The sequence below is a fragment of the Salmo salar genome, chromosome ssa28 (genome assembly GCF_905237065.1).
Source record: "Salmo salar chromosome ssa28, Ssal_v3.1, whole genome shotgun sequence".
Lineage (NCBI taxonomy): Eukaryota > Metazoa > Chordata > Actinopteri > Salmoniformes > Salmonidae > Salmo > Salmo salar.
The window spans coordinates 15,091,580-15,111,724 of NC_059469.1; the positions used below are offsets into that span (position 1 = coordinate 15,091,580).

The following is a 20,145-nucleotide window of genomic DNA, read 5'->3' on the forward strand; positions in this document are numbered from 1 at the left end:
GCTGTCCTATGTCTGTGTGGTGACAATGTGGGGTCTAACTATGATCTGGAAAAGAAGTCCTCGAGCCAGCCAATGTTAAATAAGAGTTAAACATGAGATGATCATGAAAAGGACATCTGAATGCAGCATCTGTAAGACTGAACAGACAACCACCATTTAAGGAGATATCAGATGTGAATGGTTTTGAGGTTCATTTTGAAATATTTCTCAGAAGGGAAATTACAGTCGTTGGTCTTGCCATGAAATCATTAACAGAACAATCGTCTATTATATCATCATTGATTCTTGAGGTTTGAGACTCACCGAAGCCAAGTCCAACAAGCTGTGTGCTATTCAATACCAGCAGCGACACACTAGCCAGCCAGGCAGTCAGAGTGGGTGTGTTTCCAAACCCATGGGAATGGAGTTTACGGTAAGAATTCAGAAAAAAGCAGCACATAAAAATGTGGAGTTATCCCTCGGCTGGCTGTGTTCTGAAGGTCATTCTGTGGTTGGTTCTAGAACCCTGTGTGCTCCTTCAGAGTCTTTCAGAGACAGAGAGAGTAAACATACTCCTACAAATAGCATCTCACCAGAACAATATGACCCTATCCTATGGCTACACACACACACACACACACACACACACACACACACACACACACACACACACACACACACACACACACACACACACACACACACACACACACACACACACACACACACACACACACACACACACACACACACACACACACACATGCACACAAACTGCGGTTAAGGCCTAAGTCAGAAGTTAGCAGTAAAATGAAAATAACGAAAGCACTCCCTTTTTCTCCCATCCCCTTTTGACACAAAACAGCATTCAACACACATACACATTGTTTTCTATTCCATGATCCCTCTATCCCTTTTTCACCCTGTCAGTTTTTTCCATCTGTGTGTGTGTGTGTGTGTGTGTGTGTGTGTGTGTGTGTGTGTGTGTGTGTGTGTGTGTGTGTGTGTGTGAGTGTGAGTGTGTGTGTGTGTGTGACAAGCAGATTAAGGTCCAACGGACAGGCTTTAATCCTGCAGTAGACCACATGATAATATGCCTCCTCCTGTCTGTCAGCCTAGAAGGAGATCAGGACATGGATTGGACGGGTGATGTCATAAACATAAAGAATCTCCAGGAAGTCACCCTGCACCAGGAGTCAAAAGGAACTGAATGGAAATTAGTTTTCAATGAATGAAACTGAATGAATGTGTTTGAATGGATTTGCTCTTGTGTTATGCAATTGGTGTTGATTTCACTACTTAAAAAAGAATATACATTTTTATTTACAATGACGGCCTACAAAATACTGTAAACTACAGTATATGGATGGATTTGGAGAAACAGCTGGATCTTTTCTTACAGTTACGCTGCCCAATATCAACTACTTAGGCCTGTTTTGCATTCAGGGACATTTCTTCCAGACACATCTTGCTGAAATTAAACAGAATGTCACATTGCGTAAAAGAGCTGTCCAAACATTGTCCTCTCCTACCCTGTTTGCTGTGCTCATGGAAAGAGCTTTGCACCGGGCAGTACTGGGGTTGAACTGAACTCAAGTTACTTCTCATTGTGTCTGTTTCAAAAGCCTTGCACTTTCCAAACAAATCTTTCTCCTCTCTCTCTCTCTCTCTCTCTCTCTCTCTCTCTCTCTCTCTTTATCTCTCTCTCTCCCCATCTTTCCTTCCTTTTCTCTCCATTTTTTTTTCTACCTCTCTCATTTCTCCTTGCTCAAGTACAGAAATGCCAAGCTGTATTTTTTGACATTATAATTGACACTTCCTTCACCGACTGCGTTTCCCTGCATCTCAAAATAGCATTTTTTTAATGCGAAACAATCACTCGATTTAGAACTCAGGATAAGGTCAGTGTACCCTTACAGAGCCCAATACCACCTCTTCTCATTTCAGCTTGACAGAGTATTGAAGAGGAGCTCTGCATTTTATGCTTTATGCTTTTTTTAAAAATGTATGCTTTATCTCAGTTCAAACAGTGATGATATTTATTCTCTTGTGTCATGTAAATGGACTCATTTGTTATGGCTGAAATCAATATTTGATGTGTTGGAAAAATCGAACACCAGCGAACCCGCCATCTGCTCTTAGATAAGTCCTAGTTATGTCCCATCCCCCCCCCCCCCCTCCCCCCGTGACATCATCAGAGGTCTGTGTAGTAGTGGGTTTTGATCTGTGCCAGATGTTACAGTCATATCTCCTTGTGTGTTTGTTCTCCAGCGATGGATGACCTCATTTTGTTGCTTCCTTTCTGTGAGTGGTACTGTGTTGTGTTTGTGTTTGTGTTGTGTGTGTGTTGTGTTTGTTGTGTCCCTCTTCCGGTGCCTTAGCCTCGCTTTGTTTGACTACAACACATGATCAGACCAGCTGCAAAAAACACATCTACCTAATAACAGTGAGTATAACAGAGAAAACAGCCACAGAATGCAAAATAAAAGTATGACCTACAGCAGGGATGGGCTGCTTTGATGGGGGTGGGGGTCACAAAGAAACGGAACTCATTATGAGGGGCAGCAGTGGCTTGTGGGTCTGCGTACCCACAACCATACACCCCCCCCCAAACAAAACACCACTACCTTGGGAGCAAAACATTTTAGCGCCCCCTCATGTGCCAGCGAAAATCATTTTAAAGTTAATCTCCTGCAATTCTACACATTTTGCCATGGGGCTGAGGCAAATGTTCGTCATTTTTAATATGATAACTGATGATCAATGGACCCCGCCCCGTTTGGTCATTCGACCATGCTAACTACAAGTTTAGATAGCTGGCCGCTAGACTAACTTACCAATAAATAAATAAAATAGCTGACATGCGCTAATTGAGTGACTGTTGATACTAGAGGTCGACCGATTATGATTTTTCAACGCCGATACCGACACAGTCGGTGAAGGAAGTGTCAATTATAATGGAAGGAAGTGTCAATTATAATGTCAAAAAATACAGCTTGGCATTTCTGTACTCGAGCAAGGAAGGTTGAAATGAGAGAGGAAGGAAAGATGGGGAGAGAGAGAGAGAGAGAGAGAGAGAGAGAGAGAGAGAGAGAGAGAGAGAGAGAGAGAGAGAGAGAGAGAGAGAGAGAGGAGAAAGATTTGTTGGTGGTTGAAGATATCCCTCCAGTGGTGTGGGGGCTGTGCTTTGGCAAAGTGGGTGGGGTTATATCCTGCCTGTTTGGCCCTGTCCGGGGGTATCATCGGATGGGGCCACAGTGTCTCCTGACCCCTCCTGTCTCAGCCTCCAGTATTTATGCTGCAGTAGTTTATGTGTCGGGGGGCTAGGGTCAGTCTGTTACATCTGGCGTATTTCTCTTGTCTTATCCGGTGTCCTGTGTCAATTTAAATATGCTGTCTCTAATTCTCTCTTTCTTTCTTTCTCTCTCTCAGAGGACCTGAGCCCTAAGACCATGCCTCAGGACTACCTGGCATGATGACTCATTGCTGTCCCCAGTCCACCTGGCCGTGCTGCAGCTCCAGTTTCAACTGTTCTGCCTGCGGCTATGGAACCTTGACCTGTTCACCGGACGTGCTACCTGTCCCAGACCTGCTGTCCCAGACCTGCTGGAACCCTGACCTGTTCACCGGATGCACTACCTGTCCCAGACCTGCTGTTTTCAACTCTCTAGAGACAGCAGGAGCGGTAGAGATACTCTCAAAGATCGGCTATGAAAAAACCAACTGACACTTACTCTTGAGTTTCTGACTTGCTGCACCCTCGACAACTACTATGATTATTATTATTTGACCATGCTGGTCATTTATGAACATTTGAACATCTTGGCCATGTGCTGTTATAATCTCTACCTGGCACAGCCAGAAGAGGACTGGACACCCCTCATAGCCTGGTTCCTCTCTAGGTTTCTTCCTAGGTTTTGGCCTTTCTAGGGAGTTTTTCCTAGCCACCGTGCTTCTACACCTGCATTGCTTGCTGTCTGGGGTTTTAGGCTGGGTTTCTGTACAGCACTTTGAGATATCAGCTGATGTAAGAAGGGCTATATAAATACATTTGATTTGATACCGATTGTTGGAGGACCCAAAAAAAGCCGATACCGATTAATCGGACGATTTTTTTACCATTTATTTGTAATAATGACAATTACAACAATACTGAATGAACACTTATTTTAACATAATATAATATATCAATAAAATCTATTTAGCCTCAAATAAATAATGAAACATGTTCAATTTGGTTTAAATAATGCAAAACCAAAGTGTTGGAGAAGAAAGTAAAAGTGCAATATGTGCCATGTAAAAAAGCTAACGTTTAAGTGCCTTGATCAGAACATGGGAACATATGAAAGCTGGTGGTTCCTTTTAACATGAGTCTTCAATATTCCCAGGTAAGAAGTTTTAGGTTGTAGTTATTATAGGAATTATTGGATTATTTCTCTCTATACAATTTCTATTTCATATACCTTTGACTATTGGATGTTCTTATAGGCACTTTAGTATTGCCAGTGTAACAGAATAGCTTCCGTCCCTCTCCTCGCTCCTACCTGGGCTCGAACCAGGAACACATCGACAACAGCCACCCTCAAAGCAGCGTTACCCATGCAGAGCAAGGGGAACAACCACTCCCAAGTCTCAGAGCGAGTGACGTTTGAAACGCTATTAGCGCGCACCCGCTAACTAGCTAGCCATTTCACATCGGTTACACCAGCCTACTCTTGGGAGTTGACAGGCTTGAAGTCAAGAGCTGCTGGCAAAACGCACAAAAGTGCTGTATGAATGAATGCTTACGAGCCTGCTGCTGCCTACCACTGCTCAGTCAGACTGCTCTATCAAATCATAGACTTAATTATAATATAATAAACACACAGAAATACGAGCCTTTGGTCATTAATATGGTCGAATCCGGAAACTATCATCTCGAAAACAAACGGGTGGCATCCCTAAGTCTAAATATTCCTGTTACATTGCACAACCTTCAATGGTATGTCACAATTCCGGAAAATTCTGGCAAATTAGTTCGCAACGAGCCAGGCAATGAACGCAAGAGCAATGACACAATTTCATGTTAGCAGGCAATATTAACTAAATATGCAGGTTTAAAAATATATACTTGTGTATTGATTTTAAAGAAAGGCATTGATGTTTATGGTTAGGTACATTGGTGCAACGACAGTGCTTTTTTCGCAAATGCGCTTGTTAAATCAACACCGTTTGTCGAAGTAGGCTGTGATTTGATGAGAAATTAACAGGCACCGCATCGATTATATGCAACGCAGGACACGTTAGATAAACTAGTAATATCATCAACCATGTGTAGTTAACTAGTGATTATGTTAAGATTGATAGTTTTTTATAAGATAAGTTTAATGCTAGCTAGCAACTTACCTTGGCTTCTTGCTGCCCTCGCGTAACAGGTAGTCAGCCTGCCATGCAGGCTCCTCATGGAGTGCAATGTAAGTGTCACGTCCTGACCAGTATAAGGGTTATTTGTTATTGTAGTTTGGTCAGGACGTGGCAGAGGGTATTTGTTTTATGTGGTTCGGGGTGGTGGTTTATTTAGTAGGGTGTTTGATTTATTATTTCCGGGTTTTTGGGTACTGTTCTATGTTAGTGTATTTCTATGTTCTCTCTAGTCTTTAGTATTTCTATGTTTTGTTTATTGGGGTTGGACTCTCAATTGGAGGCAGGTGTTTTCTCGTTGCCTCTGATTGAGAGTCCTATATATGGGTATGTGTTTGGTTTAGTGTTTGTGGGAGATTGTTCCATGTATAGCTTATGGCCTTACAGGACTGTTTATTCGTCGTTGTGTTTCTTTTGGTGTACGTGTTTATTTTGGGTTTTCCTTCTTTCCTTAATAAAAGAAGATGAGTACACATATACCCGCTGCGTTTTGGTCTCAATCTGACGACAACCGTTACAGTAAGGCAGGTGGTTAGAGCGTTGGACTAGTAACCAGAAGGTTGCAAAAACGAATCCCCGAATCCCCCCTGAACAAGGCAGTTAACCCCCGTTCCTAGGCCGTCATTGAAAATAAGAATGTGTTCTTAATCTGACTTGCCTAGTTAAATAAAGGTGTAAAAAAAATATATATATATATATATATAAAATAAAAAATAGTTATGAAAACGTGAAATCGGCCCTAATTAATCAGCCATTCCGATTAATCGGTCGACCGCTAGTTGATACACAACCAAATTTCGATATTGCACCTTGTGTATTCTATTATTCTAACTCTCAACAGGAAGTTGAGACCCTGACTTTATTGGTCCGCGGGCCTACAAAACGGGGGCCGCGGGACGCATGTGGCCAGTTGCCCATCCCTGACCTACAGTAAAGAAGAGGGTGCACTCATTGGCACAGAAAGTCGATTGTATTTGTAGTTCATCTCCTTATCATATTGGAAAGAGAACTTATGTCTTTTTTTAAGAAGTTCAAACAATAGGTCACATTTTAGTTTGACTCTACTAAGGTTTACCCACATTTTGGACTAAATGTTCCATAAACCACCCACACCGTCGTCATCCCCAGCAGCAAAACCAAGCCAAAATATGATCTGATAAAGAGAAAATACAGTAATCTTTTTTGTATTCCAACTCATTCTACTATTGACATATGTCACCAAGTTTAATCTGGTGTTACGGGTCCATTCTATTTACCTCAATCCTCAGACCCAGTGGTCAACCAGGAAACAGGGGGATGAATAAGCTTTTGACTAAAGACTTCCTCTCTTTTTTCATAAAGCCCAATCCTGACGTAAATGTATACGCATAACTGGAATTTAAAACCAAATCCCATGCACATCAATACAAGATTTATGAGAACGGCTGTTGTGTGCGTTCCTCAAGTTAAGATCCGGTCTATAATGCATTATGTATCGCTAGGGAAGTAGAGGCAGAATCAAAGTTCTCTATTGCACAAACCACCACCAAGCTAGCACAGACCATTCTCAACATGTATTTGACCAGGGTAAGTTAACCATACCAGAAGTCCTGTGGTAGTGGTGCCCTTGAAAGTCATGGCGCACCGCCTGGTTGGCTCGACACTCTGTGGTGCACATGCTCGGAAATACCTCACATTCCTCCTTAGAGACCAGGCCGTTCCACCCTATTTCATCCCACTCAGTTCTGTTTCTGGTGGGGTAAACCGTGATGGTGTGGCATGGCTGTACAGCTACAGAACCAAAACCACTCTGCCAGCATGATTCAGCTACGAGGCTTTCGGGAAACTCACCGCCTAGGCCTTTATTATCTGGTTTTTCATGAGCCATAGCCATTTTTCATGAGCCATAGCCATGAAAATGCAGGCTGAGCAAAAGACCAGCTGTTTTCACAATAAGAGTTCTCAGTAGTCCAATGGAGAATATTCACACGCATAAATTAAGCCCTCAAACATCAACAGTTTCAGTCATTCATTGTCCTGGGCTGGTTCAATACTGTATGTAAAAATCACAGAAGTGTAAAGGCTTGCTATGCTGAATCCTCTGAATTCTACAAACCGAAACGGTCTCACTAGTTACAAGGTTGGATCTTTCAAGACCATTTACAGTGAATGCGGGTTTTCCTTCGATCCTAAAAAAGTGCACACCAGGCATTTATATACAGTAGTAAACACTCTATTTGTATTCAGTACTGCAGGAGGATTCCAGCCCAGCTGGAGCTCTGAATGTCACTCTGACAGCATGTGTAAGAGGTTGGTTATCAGCCAAGCTCCCAGTCCCTCAGGAGATTGCCAAGCCGTGAAAAGAAGGAGAGGAGAGAACATGAACAGGAGGAGAAGACATACAGGGGGGGGGTGGAGAAAATAAAAACACATGACATATTGAAGAAGAAGAAAAGAGAGAAAAAAGAGAGAGGTAAAAGAAAGAAGGAAAAAGAAAGAGAGAAGCGCTGTGGTAATTCTACTGGGACCCACCATCCCTCCCTCCTGACCCCTCGGACTCCCTGGCCATGGGTCTCTTCCCCTGGATAACTCACAGACCTGAGTGGGTCTATCTATCCGTTTACATAGTTTCCATTGCATAGTTTCCATTCCATTGCATAGTTTCCATTGCTGTAGACTTCCAGTCATTGCCAGAATATCGCAGTATCCCCTTAACTCAGTTTCTGAGTTAGAAGTCTGGTGTTAATAATGATGCTAATGACACTAAAGAAAGAAAAGCCCACACAAGGCACTGCTTTATTCCTGCACTGACATAATTATGTCAGGTCTGCTTCTAAATAAAATGTATTGACATTAGAGGTCGACCGATTAATCGGAATGGGCGATTAATTAGGGCCGATTTCAAGTTTTCATAACAATCGGAAATCGGTATTTTTGGATGCCGATTTGGCCGATTTTTTAATCTTTTTTTAGACCTTTATTTAACTAGGCAAGTCAGTTAAGAACACATTCTTATTTCCACCTGCTTTACATTGCACTCCACGAGGAGCCTGCCTGTTACGCGAATGCAGTAAGAAGCCAAGGTAAGTTGCTAGCTAGCATTAAACTTATCTTATAAAAAACAATCAATCAATCATAATCACTAGTTAACTACACACGGTTGATGATATTACTAGTTTATCTAGCCTGTCCTGCGTTGCATATAATCGCTTAGGTACACGTTGCTCCAACCATAAACATCAATGCCTTTCTTAAAATAAATACACAAGTATATATTTTTAAACCTGCATATTTAGTTAATATTGCCTGCTAACATGAATTTCTTTTAACTAGGGAAAATGTGTCACTTCTCTTGCAAACAGAGTCAGGGTATATGCAGCAGTTTGGGCCGCCAGGCTCGTTGCAAACTGTGAAGACTATTTCTTCCTAACAAAGACAGCCGACTTCGCCAAACGGGGGATGATTTAACAAAAGCGCATTTGCGAAAAAAGCACAATCGTTGCACAACTGTACCTAACCATAAACATCAATGCCTTTCTTGAAATCAATATATATTTTTAAAGCTGCATATTTTGCTAAAAGAAATCCAGGTTAGCAGGCAATATTAACTAGGTGAAATTGTGTCATTTTGCGTTCATTGCACGCAGAGTCAAGGTATATGCAACAGTTTGGGCCACCTGGCTCGTTGCGAACTAATTTGCCAGAATTGTACATAATTATGACATAACATTGAAGGTTGTGTAATGTAACAGGAATATTTAGACTTAGGGATGGCACCCGTTAGATAAAATACGGAACGGTTCCGTATTTCACTGAAAGGAAAAACGTTTTGTTTTCGAGATGACAGTTTCCGGATTCGACCATATTAATGACCAAAGGCTCGTATTTCTGTGTGTTATTATGTTATAATTAAGTCTATGATTTGATAGAGCAGTCTGACTGAGCGATGGTAGGCAGCAGCAAGCTCATAAGCATTCATTCATACAGCACTTTCATGCGTTTTGCCAGCAGTTCTTCGTTGTGCTTCAAGCATTGCGCTGTTTATGACTTCAAGCCTATCAACTCCCAAGATTAGACTGGTGTAACCGATGTGAAATGGATAACAAGTTAGCGGGTGCGCGCTAATAGCGTTTCAAACGTCACACACTCTGAGACTTGGAGTAGTTGTTCCCCTTGCTCTGCATGGGTAACACTGCTTCGAGGGTGGCTGTTGTCGATGTGTTCCTGGTTTGAGCCCAGGTAGGAGCGAGGAGAGGGACGGAAGCTCTACTGTTACACTGGCAATACTAAAGCGCCTATAAGAACATCCAATAGTCAAAGGTATATGAAATACAAATCCTATAGAGAGAAATAGTCCTATAATTCCTATAGTAACTACAGCCTAAAACTTCTTACCTGGGAATATTGAAGACTCATGTTAAAAGGAACCACCAGCTTTCATATGTTCTCATGTTCTGAGCAAGGAACTTAAACGTTAGCTTTCTTACATGGCACATATTGCACTTTTACTTTCTTCTCCAACACTTTGTTTTTGCATTATTTAAACCAAATTGAACATGTTTAATTATTTATTTGAGGCTAAATTGATTTTATTGATGTATTATATTAAGTTAAAATAAGTGTTCATTCAGTATTGTTGTAATTGTCATTATTACAAATACAACTTTTTTTAATCGGCCGATTAATCGGCATCGGCCCTTTTCGGTCCTCCAATAATCGGTATCGGCATTGAAAAATCATAATCGGTCGACCTCTAATTGACATAACATTCACTAAATTTGCATACTTTTTGTAAGTCGCTCTGGATAAGAGCGTCTGCTAAATGACTTAAATGTAAATGTAAATACCTTTGAAATATAAATGACTGTTCTAAGTTCATGAAGATATCTCGGAAATTATGTAAACAAAAATTCTATAGGGAAAACTCACTGCAGTTCCAACATTTCCAATATCTTATCACAACATATTTGACTGCCAGGAAACCCTGAAATGAAAAGTTACAATTCTTCCCAATATCATACCAAGTTACTTCAAAAGCCTGGGCAGAAGGCACAGCAGAAGGCATATCCTGGTTCCCGTCTGTCAGTTTGTCATTTTTAAACAGTGAGTTGATGACAGAGACCCAGAATGAGAGGGAAAGAGTGGCCAGACCTACCACAAAGCGGTCCCTCAGGGGAGAGGAGAGAACACAGACACAGTTAGGAGTCTGAGGGTTGGTCTCTCCTCCAACTGGCACTGAAGAAACTGCCTGTGAAAATAAACACTATTACGCTGTCACCACTACCCACTCCAGTCATTCGGCAGACTAAGAGCTCAAATGCATGGCACACTTTTCCATATAGTGCACTACCGTGATGTGGCTTCACATATCACAGTCTCAAGCCAACAGACCTATCACCTGACAACAAAAATGTCATCCAATACCATAAAGACTGTGTGGAACGAGCTCAGAATGGAATGGGAGTCGGTATTCCAATTCTGTTTCATTCCATTCCGGAATGGAACTCTGAGAGCTGTTAGCATATCAGAAACACACCAGAGGTAACGGCCCATAGTGTCCATTAGCAAAGAGTGAATTATGAAGCATTAGCTACAGTTTCATAGGGGTACACATCCACTGAGAGCACTGTCTCTAAGCTGCTATAAGCTTCATGGAACCCACTGACTAATGACGGTGTGAATCAATTCTAATCCTACATTACGTTGGTTCGCTATAATGCAGCACGTAGGATCCACCTGTAACTCACCTGACAGAGACACAACTCCACAGACCTTTTACCACTTTATGACATGGTGTAATATGTGTAATATGACATGGTTCAAATGGACTCTGGCTGCTGCCTGGTCTACCTTCTACACTCACGTTACACTGTAAATGACAGTTATAAATCTGCTCCCATCCTCCAGTTAACACTGTTGTTTTTGATACTGATACCCAGTGGCTAGTGCTTGACTAATATGCAGTGAGACCGGAGGAGACTTGGCGGCCCAACACACATTTCAGATTACATGCAGTTGCAGATTTATGAGTTCAATGAATCTATCACTAACTAATACATCTATTAATAAACTCATAAAAGCCCAACACAGACATTCACCAGGCCATTCCAATGTCACTTCATTTTTCGCTGGAAAATGTGCCCCATGTGCTATGGATATTTAGCCTGTACACTGTCATTGTGTCAAAGGCACCAACGACTTTCTGATGTCTGCTGGGAATGTGATAGATAACAGATCTTTAGATGACACAGTCCCATAGTTAATAACAGAGACCGAAAGAGGGAGAGAGAGAGAGAGAGAGAGAGAGAGAGAGAGAGAGAGACAGAGCGAGAGAGAGAGAGAGAGAGAGAGAGAGAGAGAGAGAGAGAGAGAGAGAGAGAGAGAGAGAGAGTCAATCTCTTTATGGAAGACTCCTTTGTCTCAGCTAGCTGGTGGAAGTGAAGACCATTGTCACAGTCAATGTGTGGCCTTTAGTCTGCTCTGATGAATAGAGCTCCTTATGGACCATCCACATGCTGTGACTTAGACATAACAGCTTCCTCTGTTGGCTCGCATTGGATAAAAACAGCTAATGGTAATTGCGCACAGATGCTGCATTGGAGAAAAGAGGGTGGAGAGGGAGAAAAATTACACTGAAAAGAATACTTAAAGAGGGGAATGAAGAATGTCATAATTGTGGCTGCTTTGAAATGGAGCATTCAGTCTGGAGTCACCATGAATAACTTTGGCCTTTGTGACAGCACTGACATCATCCATGAATTGACATCAATGAAAGATGTGACTAGACTTTGGTGAAGCATTTTCCATTCAACCACTCAAGTTTGGTGAGACTTTTATGGGGGATTCTAGCCTCCATTACACACCTACATTTACATGTATTTTCTCTCTGCAAAATCTATATCTTAGCCAAAATATAACCCTATCCCCAACCTACAGCAATCTCCCTAAATGAAAGTCTTCTATCTATCTATCTATCTATCTATCTATCTATCTATCTATCTATCTATCTATCTATCTATCTATCTATCTATCTATCTATCTATCTATCTATCTCTCTATCTCTCTATCTATCTATCTATCTATCTATCTATCTATCTATCTATCTATCTATCTATCTATCTATCTATCTATCTATCTATCTATCTATCTCTCTCTCTCTCTCTCTCTATCTATCTATCTATCTATCTATCTATCTATCTATCTCTCTATCTATCTATCTATCTATCTATCTATCTATCTATCTATCTATCTATCTATCTATCTATCTATCTATCTATCTATCTATCTATCTATCTATCTATCTATCTATCTATCTATCTATCTATCTACTCTGCCCATCCCACTGCTGTTGCCCCCAGCCTCCATAGCAGTAGATCCCAGATCATCACTGAGGATCATCTCAGATCACATCCAGATCATCATGGAGTATCATCTCAGATCACATCCAGATCATCATGGAGTATCATCTCAGATCACATCCCAGATCATCATGGAGTATCATCTCAGATCACATCCCAGATCATCCACCTCTGGCCTGCTGGCCCCCCTACCTCTGAGGAAGCACAGTTCCCGCTCAGCCCAGTCAAAACTGTTCGCTGCTCTGGCACCCCAATGGTGGAACAAGCTCCCTCACGACGCCAGGACAGCGGAGTCAATCACCACCTTCCGGAGACACCTGAAACCCCACCTCTTTAAGGAATACCTAGGATAGGATAAAGTAATCCTTCTAACCCCCCCCCTTAAAAGATTTAGATGCACTATTGTAAAGTGGTTGTTCCACTGGATATCGTAAGGTGAATGCACCAATTTGTAAGTCGCTCTGGATAAGAGCGTCTGCTAAATGACTTAAATGTAAATGTAAATCATCATCATGGAGTATCATCTCAGATCACATCCCAGATCATCATCATGGAGGATCATCTCAGATCACATCCCAGATCATCATGGAGGATCATCTCAGATCACATCCCAGATCATCATGGAGTATCCTTGATATAAACATGATAAATACTATCACTGATTTGATTTACTGCCTACTGTGCCTAGCAGAAAACATGCCCAGACACGCTTCCCATGCCTGCTGTGTGTGTGTAGGGGGGTTGAAGTTGATGCTGGAATTAGAAAAGGGACACACCAATATGTAACAAACAGGAAGCAAACAGAGCAAGGAAAAGGTTAGATGGATATCTACTCTCTCTCTCCCGCCCTATCTCTTTCTTTCTCCATCACGCTATCTCTCTCTCTCTGTAGGACAATAAACAACATGTGAGCATGTTTCACTACCAAGCCACACCCTTCCTAATGCGTTAACACTATGCATAACTGATTCCAAAGTACTGCATAACTCTGATTCCAAACTACTCCCACATACAGTACTTACCTCAGAGTAACACGATATCATCCACAGACTGTTGCTAAACACCGGACCAACACCTTGCTGCTGTAAAGAGGAATTCGGAAGCTGCTGTGTCATTCACTGGAATTTCCCTCGAGGGAACCATTGGATTTCATGCCCTTCAATCTGTTGGTGCATGCAGGATTTGCCCTAGTCCAGTGTAAGACCAGTGTGTTATGTTTCTAGCTAAGCATCTTGTTGGAAAAAAAGGCATATCCCATCTGTTGTCAACTAATCATGTTGACAACAGAAACAGCATGGGTTTGGGATGTCTCAAACCCCCAGCACTCTATCGACCAGCTTTTATAGAGGAACATCATTGTAATAAGCAATGTAATCATACGTAATACACCGTGTAACACCATATGTAATACACCACATAACGCCATATGTAATACACCAAGTAACACCATATGTAATACACCATGTAACACCATATGTAATACACCATGTAACACCATATGTAATACACCGTGTAACACCATATGTAATACACCGTGTAACACCATATGTAATACACCGTGTAACACCATATGTAATACACCATGCAACACCATATGTAATACACCATGTAACACCATATGTAATACACCATGTAACACCATATGTAATACACCATGTAACACCATATGTAATACACCATGTAACACCATATGTAATACACCGTGTAACACCATATGTAATACACCATGTAACACCATATGTAATACACCATGTAACACCATATGTAATACACCATGTAACACCATATGTAACACACCATGTAACACCATATGTAACACACCATGTAACACCATATGTAATACACCATGTAACACCATATGTAATACACCGTGTAACACCATATGTAATACACCATGTAACACCATATGTAATACACCATGTAACACCATATGTAATACACCATGTAACACCATATGTAATACACCATGTAACACCATATGTAATACACCATGTATGCACTCTTAATGAGTGTGACCGAATTATTCAGATGGTTCGATGAGTCAGTCTATGGAAGGACCATAACGACGTCCACTAATAACTACTACAGAGAAGCCTTTAGTCATCAGAAGTCACTTCCTCTCAGACAGGAAACCAAAACAAACACTTGAGGTTATGGGTCAGTTTTTCTCTCCATGGGATCCTATCATCCTTCTGCAAGATGGATAAGAGGAAATTGACCCTGTCTTTAAACGCTTACTCTCTCTCACATGTTGGGAGAATGAGGTAAATTCTGTATAGAATTTTGGGATTGTTGTTTGTTATAACACAGGGCACAATTGAAAAAGAGACCCTGGTATCATTTGGGATTCTCTGCATAAATAAAGGTTAAATAAAGAAAAATGCAACAAATATTCTAAGGGATTGCCTAATGCCTGCCTCAAATATATCACCAGCCAGATACTCACATATACAGGTGGGAAAATTAGAATGTTCCAAGTTATTGATGCTCCTGTACTGGTCACATGTCTCGGCTGTAGCCAGGGAAACATCGATAGCACAAAAATGGATTGGAGGGGGAGGATAGAGAGAGTGAGAGAGTGAGAGAGAGAGAGAGAGAGAGAGAGAGAGAGAGAGAGAGAGAGAGAGAGAGAGAGAGAGAGAGAGAGAGAGAGAGAGAGAAAGCATTCCACCTGTTTCTTTCATTTCAACACTCGGCTCTGGACCCTGGCTACAGTATGAACAGAACTTCCCTGGTGACTGGCTCCCACAGTGGCTGCTATCTAGAACCTAAAAGGGTTCTTCGGCTGTCCCCATTTGAAGAACCCTTTTTGGTACCAGGTAGAACTCTTTTGATTTCCATGTAAAACCCTCTGTGTAAAGGGTTCTACCTGGAACCAAAATAAATACATGAGATCATAGTTCACTTCCCTCAGGCAAGTCTGGGGATCCCACCCCAATGACCTGTGTGTGTGGTGTGTGTGTGTGTGTGTGTGTGTGTGTGTGTGTGTGTGTGTGTGTGTGTGTGTGTGTGTGTGTGTGTGTGTGTGTGTGTGTGTGTGTGTGTGTGTGTGTGTGCGTGTGTGCGTGCGTGTGCGTGTATGTGTGTGTGTGTGTGTGTGGGGTGTGGGTGTGTGTGTGGGGGTGTGGGTGTTGGTGTGTGTGTGTGTGTGTGTACAGGTGGGAAAATTTGAATGTACCAAGTTATTGATGCTCCTGTACTGGTCATGTCTCAGTTGGAGCCAGGGAAAAATCGATAGCACGAAAATGGATTGGAGGGGGAGGATAGAGAGTGAGAGAGTGAGAGAGTGAGAGAGAGAGAGAGAGAGAGAGAGAGAGAGAGAGAGAGAGAGAGAGAGAGAGAGAGAGAGAGAGAGAGAGAGAGAGAGAGAGAGAGAGAGAGAGAGAGAGAAAGCATTCCACCTGTTTCTTTCATTTCAACACTCGGCTCTGGACCCTGGCTACAGTATGAACAGAACTTCCCTGGTGACTGGCTCCCACAGTGGCTGCTATCTAGAACCTAAAAGGGTTCTTCGGCTGTCCCCATCGGATAACTTTTTTGGTACCATGTAGAACCATTTTGGGTTCCATGTTAAACCCTCTGTGTAAAGGGTTCTACATGGAACAAAAAAGGGTTCTACCTGGAACCCAAAAGGGTTATCCTATGGGGACAGCCGAAAAATACTTTTGGAACACTTTTTTCTAAGAATGTAGAGTTGGCATGATACAGTCTGAAGTGTAATGAGCAGATTTAGTTTGGTCTTGTGTTGTTTATCTCATAACTCAGTCAGCCACAGTGTGATCTAATCTCAATTGATGATGTAATAAAATGGAGATTACGAAATGGTAGATTGCAGAAAAGAGGATTATCAGTAATAGTATTGGTGCTCTTTCCCAAATCATAATCCAATGGTCCCTACATCCAAAACTCCCTATCAGACATTCAGTGAGAAGGAATAGAGAATGACAGTAAAGGTAGAGGATATGGAAATCATGTTGCCCTTTCCTGCCTCACAAGACTCAAAATAAATACATGAGATCATAGTTGACTTCCCTCAGGCAAGTCTGGGGATCCCACCCCAATGACCTGTGTGTGTGTGTGTGTGTGTGTGTGTGTGTGTGTGTGTGTGTGTGTGTGTGTGTGTGTGTGTGTGTGTGTGTGTGTGTGTGTGTGTGTGTGTGTGTGTGTGTGTGTGTGTGTGCGTGTGCGTGCGTGCGTGTGCGTGTGCGTGTGTTTGACAGCGATGGGGCAGTAGACAGACAGAAACCTGTCTCAATGTTGCATGAGGAAATGTCATGCCTGAGGAAATGTCATGCATGTGCTTTGAAACAGAAAGCAAATAGGCCTACACATTGTACACTCTTAGAATTAGTGGTGACTCGAGGAACCCTGGAGAACCTCAAGGAACGCCTAGAGTTCCTCATATTTGCATCTTTGACAAGTTGAGGGGTTCTTGGAGGAACCTTTAATGTTTCAATGTAGCAAATGGTTTCTGGAGGAACCCTGGACTGGAGGTGTGGGGTCATGGCTTTCAGATAGATTTTTTTATGCCACCTGTGGGAGTAAATGTCATTCCAGTTCATCTGTTTTGTTGTATTGTCATCACATACTAAGGTTGAACACTAACAGTTTTGTAGCTTCAATGAGGCTTATAGAGGTGTATGACATGCAAATTCGTGAAGCATTCCTTATTTTTACCCCCTCACCTCACAGCTCCAGCTCTTAGACGATGACCCAAACTGGTCAAAAATGTCAAAACGGAAAAGACCAGACAAACAACAGACCAACAACAGACCAGACCAGAAGACCTGTACTGTTTGTCCATTTTGAGACGCCGTAGCCAGTATACACTTCCTCAAAATAGTCCGAATTAATCTACGATAACTCAAGAAATTTGTCATTAACTTTGATGTTTTTGCAGAGGAGATCTTAGTGACTCCATTTTACAGCTAACGAAGATGTTTGGTGCAGTGTTTCGCAATGAAGAAATGTGCATGAAAACGAGTCGTCTCTTGTTGAAAGACAACAAAGACTTTACTGAAAAATCCCTACTGTTGACCTATCACAGATGAAGGGGTGTGGCCTCAAGAAAAAAAATGTATGCACGAACAACCGAAAAAAAAACTTACCAAAGTCCAAAACTAACAGAATGTTGTAATATATGCACAAACTCTTCCGAACGGTTTTGGCTGGTACTCCCCTGGTCTGGTTCCCTCTCACAGAACCAGACCAGAACCATTCATCACCACACAAGAAGAGGAGGAAGGTCCAAAACTCTAAACCTACGCTTAAAGCAGGCGACAGGGGAGTACCATCAGCACCAGACCACCAGAAGAGGCGTGGAGAAGGGACCAAACACCAGACCTTCACTCGAAGCGAGCAGGCCACAGGGAAATTCACAGGGAAATTCCACCATTGACCTGCAAGTCTAGGGCTCCCTTGTGTGTCTGCTTGCTCCTCAGGTTGTCCTTCCTGCCCTCTATAGATGCCAACCCAGCCCCCGTTCCTGGTTCTTGATTCCCAATTCCTGTTTTTCCTGTTTCTTCCCAGGTCCCCAGTCCCAGCACCAAAACCAGCACCAAAACCAGCACCAACCCCTGGTTTCCAGCCCTGGTACCAGCACAATTTCCAACCCGGCCCCAACACCAACCCAGGTTTTCCTGGTCCCAGCCCCAACAGCAGCACCAACCCTGGACACAGCACCGACCAACCACAACTACCACCTCCATCCAGCAACTGCCAGCCCAGACCCCCCCCCACAGCTTCTCCTCCCCAACACAAAGACACTAACACACCGGCAACTACTCCACCAGACCAACCATGACTGACTGACTAACTAATATATGGACTGATTATTGATACCTGTTAATTCACTGAATATATTTGTTTTTTTTCTTGCTGTTGTTTATTTTGATCTGTTTAGCTTAAGTTGGTTTGATTACTTATTGTTTGAATTGTTTATTGTTTCGAATTTTTACCAAATTGATTTGACATTTTTACTTATAATGTATTTTGAAACACTGCACTGATAAGTGAAATTAAATCTTTACACAGGAGTTCCTCAAAGACCCGTTTCAGAGGGTTTTTGAAATATAAAGGTCCCGCCTGTATGGCAATTTTTGCAACCCCCAAAGGGTCTTCCTTTACTTCTAAGCGTGTATGCTACAGCATCACGGATGCAATACTATCGGCTTGTCACCGTGGGCTGTACAGTCGAAATCATGTTTTGAAAAATTTAAGTGTGCTGGTTTGAGGCCAAATGCAATCCTCTCTCATTATTCAAATCCTATTTTCCCTCGAATAGTCTACACAATGTGCATCATATCATAGATTTGGCATCTCCAGTAGAAAACTCTAAATGTTAAGTTTGTAATTCTCTGCACTTTTTTTAACAGTAGCCTAACAAAGCATGCATAGTCTCATAATTGCCAGAACACCTACCTTACTGAAAATGCTCCGGTCCTCAACAGCTTGCTCCACCTTGTTGGTCGGACTCGGATGAACAATATACCGTGTAAATCAAGTCACTTCATGACTCAATCATGCAACTGACATATACAATATAACCTATTTTAAAACTGCATCCGAAAGGGGGGATTCTGTCACTCTCACAAACTGTGTCCTCTTCGTTGCTTTAACAGAGACACTCTCCCACCGCTGGCTCTCACGAGTCGGCTCTGCTAATTCCGCGGGGAATTTCAGTCCGTCGGTACAGTTTCACTCCCGGGAACCGGCAACGGACACGCGAGGTTGAATGTGCTGTGCTGGAGAGAAACCGAGAGTTGTCAAACGTCACCGCCAAACGGTGTGCCCGCGCTATAGCAGGCGCGCGTGCGTCTTCTTTACGCGTGAGTATGAAATAGAATACACCGTTCTACCATAGAGAGCCAGCCATATGTGGTTAATGTAGTCGTGAGAGCATGTTATATTTGTCCTTATCCTTTAAAAACTCATTGCAGCCCCTCACTTCTGATGGGCCATGGATACCTCCAGATACTAGATATTCTAACCAGTGAAGCCAAGAATAACACCACAGAACCCCTCCTGGCAAAACCCTATCCAGGTGGGCTCTCTTCTCCCTCCTACAGAGCCTGCGGGCTGGGTGTCCATAGGTTTTCTGTTCTGTCTAACGGTCCTCCTTTATATCTGGTTTACTATTTCTGTCAAATCAAAAAATCTAAAATCAAATCAAATGTATTGCTCACATACACGTGTTAAGTAGATGTTATTGCGGGTGTAGCGAAATGCTTGTGCTTCTAGCTCCAACAGTGCAGTAATATCTAACAGTTTCACAACATATACCCAAAATACACATAAATCTATGTAAGGAATGGATTAAGAATAAATACATATATGTCAGAGCATCATTGGACTAAGATACAGTGCCATAGTATAGAATACAGTATATACATATGAGATGGGTGATGCAATATTTACACACAATTAAAGT

At 42.2% G+C, this 20,145-nt stretch overlaps 1 protein-coding gene across 1 annotated transcript in view; it reads right to left on the bottom strand.

Moving 5' to 3' along the window:
- The window catches only part of LOC106589555 (inactive rhomboid protein 1-like), a 53,075-nt gene extending 33,406 nt beyond the window's left edge, over positions 1-19,669 (bottom strand). The window contains exon 1 of the mRNA XM_014179679.2: positions 19,137-19,669. The gene's annotated coding sequence lies outside the window, so the exon portion shown is untranslated. The remainder of the gene's footprint in view (positions 1-19,136) is intronic.
- Between the last annotated feature and the right edge of the window lie 476 nt (positions 19,670-20,145).